Consider the following 6048-nt stretch of genomic DNA (forward strand, 5'->3'; position numbering starts at 1 on the left):
TGAATTTGCTCTGTAAATCTTCACCCAAATCACAATAAATAAATTAAAAAAAAAAAAAAAAGAAATTGTGATGTGGGTTATTTCCATGATGGGATTAGATATATATGTTTTGAGCAGCCAATTCATTGACAGGGAGTTTCCCTATGGGTGTGGGCTGCTTCCAATATATTTATGGACATCCTGGGAAAAGAGATACTCTTCTGTGGATCAGGATCCTGTTGTGTTGCCTACAACTCTCTGTGAGTGAACTATCCACCATTTGGCCTGGAGATCTTGGATTCGTTATTTGTTGGAGTCAAGAACAATTATATTGCCTTCCAACCTTGAGCTCATCAGTCCCTGTAGCTGCTTGTGTCGGGAAAAACCTCCAGCTTAACGTTTGATCCAAGAACTTGGGACTTGCCAGCTTCTATACGTGTGTGAGCCATTTTCCTAAGATAAATTTCTCTTTCTCTGTATGCATATATAAGCTTTACTAGTTTTGCTTCTCTAGAGGACCCAGCCTAACACACCATGAGAGTTTCTTATCTCTGAAGTGGGTATAATATTTGCTTCATCAAGTAAATTAAACCAAACCAAACCCACTGTCATTGAGTCAATTCTGCCTTATAGCAACCTTATAGGACACAGTAGAACTGCTGTAAATTTTTTGTTGTTGTTAGGTGACATCAAATTGGATCTGATTCATAGTCACCTTATGCACAATAGAATGAAATACTGCTTGGTCCTGTGCCATCCTTGATATGTTTGACCCCATTATCACAGACACTGTCAATCCATCTCACCAAGGGCCATTCATTTTTTCATTGACTCACTACTTTACCAAGCATGAGGTCCTTCTCCAGAGAGTGGTCCTTTCTGAAAACATTATCAAAGTCGATGATCCTTTCAGCATTCTTTGCCAACACTACAATTCAAAGGCAATTTAAATTTCTCTGCAATTACACTTATTATTATTTGGTCTTCCTTATGACTACTAAACAGAAGGCTGGTGGTTCAAATCCATCAGCCACTCCTCGGAAGAAAGATTGGGCGATCTACGTCTGTAGTGATACAGCCTCGGAAACCCAAGGAGGGGTCGCTGTGAGTTGGGTCAGACTTGACGGCACATAACAACAACAACAACATTTATTTTGCAGATTTCGTATGCATATGAGGTGACTGAAAATACCATGGCTTGGGTCTGGTGCAACTTAATATGTAAAGTGACATCTTTGCTCTTTAACACTTAAAAAAAGTCTTTTGTAGTAGACTAGCCCGCTGTAATATGTGGTCTGATTTCTTGACTGCTGCTTCCATTGGTGTTGATTATGGATCAAAATAAAGTGAAATCTTCGACAATGTCAATCCTTTCTCCATTTATCCCAATTTTGCTTATTGATTCACTTGTGAGGATTTTTATTTTCTTTATGTTGAGGTGTAATCCACACTGAAGACTGTAATCTTTGTTCTTTATCAAAGTGCTTCAAATCATCTTCCTTTTCAGCAAGCAAGATTGTGTCATTTGCATATTAATGAGTCTTCTCCAATCCTGATGCCACATTCTTCTTTGTATAGTACAGTTCCTTGGATTATTTGCTCAACGTAAAGATTAAGTAAGTATGGTGAAAGGATACAACCCTGATCAACATCCTTTCTTATTTTCAACCATGCAGTATCTCCTTATTCTGTTAGAATGACAGCCTCTTGATCTATATACAGATCCCTCATGAGCACAATTAAGTGTTCCAGAATTCCCATTCTTAAAAATGTTATCCACAATTTATGAAATGCACAATTGAAAGCCTTTGTATAGTCAATAAACAAAAAAAAAAAAAAACCAAACTCAGTGCTGTTGATTCAGATCTGACTCATAGCAACCCCTCTTTGGGTTTCTGAGGCAGTGTCACTATGGAAGTAGATTGCCCAATCTTCCTTCCGAGAAGTTAGGAGTCAAATACCTCAGGCACTATGCCACCATATCTCTGAGGTAAACATCTTTCTGGTATTTTGTGCTCTTAGTCCAATCCATCTGACATCAGCAATGATATCCCTTATTCCACGTTCTCTTCTGAATCCAGCTTGCATTTCTGGAAGTTCTCTGTCAAATGCTGCAAACATTTTTGAATTATTTTCAGCAAAATGTTACTTCTGTGTGATATTAAGGCTATTGTTCTATGATTTCCACATTCTGTTGGATCACTTTTCTTTGGAATGGGTGCAAATATGGATATCTTCCAGTCAGTTGGCCAGGTAGCTCTCATCTAAATTTCTTGACATAAACAATTTAGTGCCTCCAGCGCTGTCTCAATGGGTACTCTGTCAATTCCTGGAACCTTGTTTTTTGTCAATTCAATGCAGCTTGGACTTCTTCCTTCAGTACTATTGGTTTTTGATCATATGCTACCTCCCTAAGTGTTTGAACATTAACCAATTATTTTTGATACAGTGACTCTGTGTATTCTTTCAATCTTCTTTTGATGTTTCCTGCATCAATTTTTTGCCAATAGAATATTTTGCCCATAGAATCCTTTGATATTGCAATTCAAGGTTTGAATTTTTTCTGCAGTTTTTCTCAGCTTGAGAAATGCCTAGAGTGTCCTTCCCTTTTGGTTCCCTAATTCCAAGTCTTTGCACATTTCGTTACAATACTTTACTTTGTGTTCTCTAGCTGCTTTTTTAAATCATCTGTTCAGCTCTTTTATTTCATCATTTCTTCCATTCACTTTAGCTAGTCTACATTTAAGAGCAAGTTTCAGAGTCTCTTCTGACATCCATTTTAGTCTTTTCTTCCTTTCCTGGTTTTTAATGATCTTTTGCTTTCTTCATGTATGATGTTTTCAATGTCATCCCACAACTCATCTGGTCTTTGGTGACTTGTGCTCAGTGAATCAAATCTGTTCTTCAGATGGTCTCTAAATGCAGGTAAGATACAATGAAGGCCATATTTCAGCCCCTAAGGACTTGTTTTAATTATCTTCAGCTTCAGCTTGAACTTACATATGAGCAATTCATGTCCTGTTCCACATTGAGATCCTGGCCTTCTTTTCACTGATGATATTGAACTCCTCCATTGTCCTTTTCCAAAAATGCAGTCAATTTGGTTCCTGTGCATTCCATTTGGCAAGGTCCATGCGTATAGTTACCATTTATGTTGTTAAAAAAATATTTGCAACGAATAAGTTATTAGTCTTGCAAAATTCTATCATGTGATCTCTGGCATCATTTCTATCATCAAAGACATATTTTCCAACTATCAATTCTTCTCTTGTTTCCAGCTCTTGCATTCTAATCACCAATAATTATCAATATATCTTGATTGCATATTTGTTCAATTTCAGAAGTTCATAAAAATCTTGTTTCTTCATCTTTGGCTTTAGTAGTTGTTGCACAGAGCTGAATAATAGCAACACTAACTGGTCTTCCTTATAGGCAAATTGATATTACCCTATTTCTGATAATATTGTACTTCAGGGTAAATCTTGAAATGTTCATTTTGATGATGAGTGTGATACCATTCCTCTTCAACTTGTCATTCCTGGCATAGAAGACCATATGATTGACTGATTCAAAATGGCCAAAACCAGTCCATTTCAGCTTATTAATGCCCAGGATATTGATCTTTATTCATTCCATTTCATTTTTGACAACTCCAATTTTTCTAGATTCATACCTTCATAATTCCACATTCTGATTATTAATGAATGTTTGCTGCTGTTCCTTCCCATTTTGAGTTATGACCCAACAGCCAATGAAGGTCCTGAAAGCTTTACTCCATCTACATTATGGAGGTTGATTCTACTCTGAGGAAGCAGCTCTTCCCCAGTTGTATTTTGAGTGATTTCCAACCTGAGGGGCTCACCTTTTGGTACTGTATCAAACAAAATTTCACTGTTATTTATAAAATTTTCCAATAATATATTAGTGTTTCACTGTTATTCATAAGGTTTTCGGTGGACCATTTTTTCAGAAGTGGATTATGCCATCCCTCTTCCCAGTCTGTCTTAACCTGGACGCTCTGCTGAAACCTGTTCACCAAGGGTGATTGCTGGTGTTTGAAATACTCATGGAATAGTGTCCGGCCTCATAGAAACATACAAGCCACCACAGTACAACAAAGTGACAGATGAGTTGTGGTGTAAATCTTTAGTAGAAGGCTTTAAATCTTTATGGAAGGAGACTGCCTCATCTTTGTCCTTTGGAGAAGTTGGTGGGTTCAAGCCATTGACCTTTTGTTTAGCAGCCAAATACTTTAACCACTACACCTCCAGAGAACCTTCATCAAGTGGTTGTGGTTAAATCAGGCCAGACGTAGGCTTCCTGGATTACTCTATTTAAAAATCTCAAAACTCTTGCCCCACCCCAGCTCTTTTCTTTGATTTTCTCCACTTCACTTAACACCTTATGACAAACTATACAAATTAACTTATTTATTCTGTTCAATGTCTATCTCTCTTCACTATCAGTTAAGTTCCAAGAAAAGAGAAACCAGTGGCTGTCAGATTCTGTCTCCTAGACCCCTAGTGACTCCATGTGTGTCAGAGTAGAACTGTGCATCATAGAGTTTTCAGCGGTGGATCGCAGTCAGCCCTTTCTTCTGAGGAGTCTCTGGGTGGACTTGAACCTCCAATCTTTTGATTAATATTAGTTATTTACATGACCCAAGGACTCCCTGCAAAGACACAAAGGATGTGATTTAAGAAGAGGAAATGTTTCAGGGCCAAGTCTGATCAAAATTCTCCTTCTTGGGTCACAAGTCCTCATGCCTCTAGTGTATTGGATTCTAGGCATTGCAGAGGAGGAATGCCTGACACTCAGAGAGCTCGTCCGGTTCTCCTAGAACAGTAATTCTCAAAGTGTCATCCATAAACTTCCCCAAGGGGTCCCAAGACTATTTCATGAGGTCCACAGGTAAATCTTTTTTATAATAATATTAAAGTTTTATTTGCCTTTTTCACTTTATTGGCATTTGCACTGACAGGGCAAAATAATGGTGGGTAAAACTTTTTGTCCCTTAACAAGACAACAAGGTAATAAACTGTACTAGTAGTTATTTTCTCTCCAGCCATATACTCACAGCAAAAATAAATTAAGATTCCAGTTTCACTTAAGAATGTCTTTGATTAAGCTACAAAATTATTAATTTTTAAGCTCTTGACCTGATGGGACATGCTTTTATAATATTCTATGTGACAAACAAGAAGTGCACATCAAGCACAACTACTACATTTCTAAGTATGATGATTGTCCTTAAGAAAAACATGAGCATGGTTGAATTGTGTGCTGAACTGGCTGCTATTTTTCATGGAACAACATTTTTTACTTAAATGAAATACTGCCACATAAACTATGGTTATTTCAACTTGGATTTTTGGCAAACAAATTTTAAAAAATGAATGAAGAGATCCTGTCACTTCAAGGAAAACTGACCATGTTTGTTGCCATGAAACAATCTGAGTCTTGAAATGAAAGTTAGAATTTTGGAAAATGTGTATCTGCCACCAGGAGCTTAACAGCATCTCAACACTGAAGAGATAAAGGGGCAAGGAGGCCACATCTCCTGATCTCCTCTAACCCCACAAGAGGAAGACAGAATCACCATCAGTAGTAGCCCAAGGCCTATTCCTGCGGGGCCAGGCATACTGCCACCCTCCAGCCCTTTCACCAACCTTGACACCAACCATTCCTCCCACAGCACTCACCACTTTTCTGCTGGGTTTGATAATTCACTGCAGGGTCCACACAGAACTCACAGATTATGGGGTTTATTAAGGAAGCACCAGGCTACAATTCAAGTTTAGGAAAAATGCTCAGTCTCTCTCCCAGACCACCTTCTCTCAGCCAACAGTCTCTCTCAGTCTCTCTCCCAGCAGTGTGTGTCCCTGGGTGCCTCTCTCAGCAATGCGTGTCTATTGCATCTCTTTCCCAGCAGTGCATGTCTCTCTGGAGCGCATCCTTCCTCAGCCAGCAGTTAGAGAGACTTCTGCCTCTAGGAGGCCTCCTTTTGAGCCTGGCAGAGTGCCCAAACTAACCAATCATAACATCAGAATTATAAGCACCTGAGAGAGC

The sequence above is a fragment of the Orycteropus afer genome, unplaced genomic scaffold (genome assembly GCF_000298275.1).
Source record: "Orycteropus afer afer isolate SDZICR_OR568_19922 unplaced genomic scaffold, OryAfe1.0 scaffold00230, whole genome shotgun sequence".
NCBI lineage: Eukaryota > Metazoa > Chordata > Mammalia > Tubulidentata > Orycteropodidae > Orycteropus > Orycteropus afer.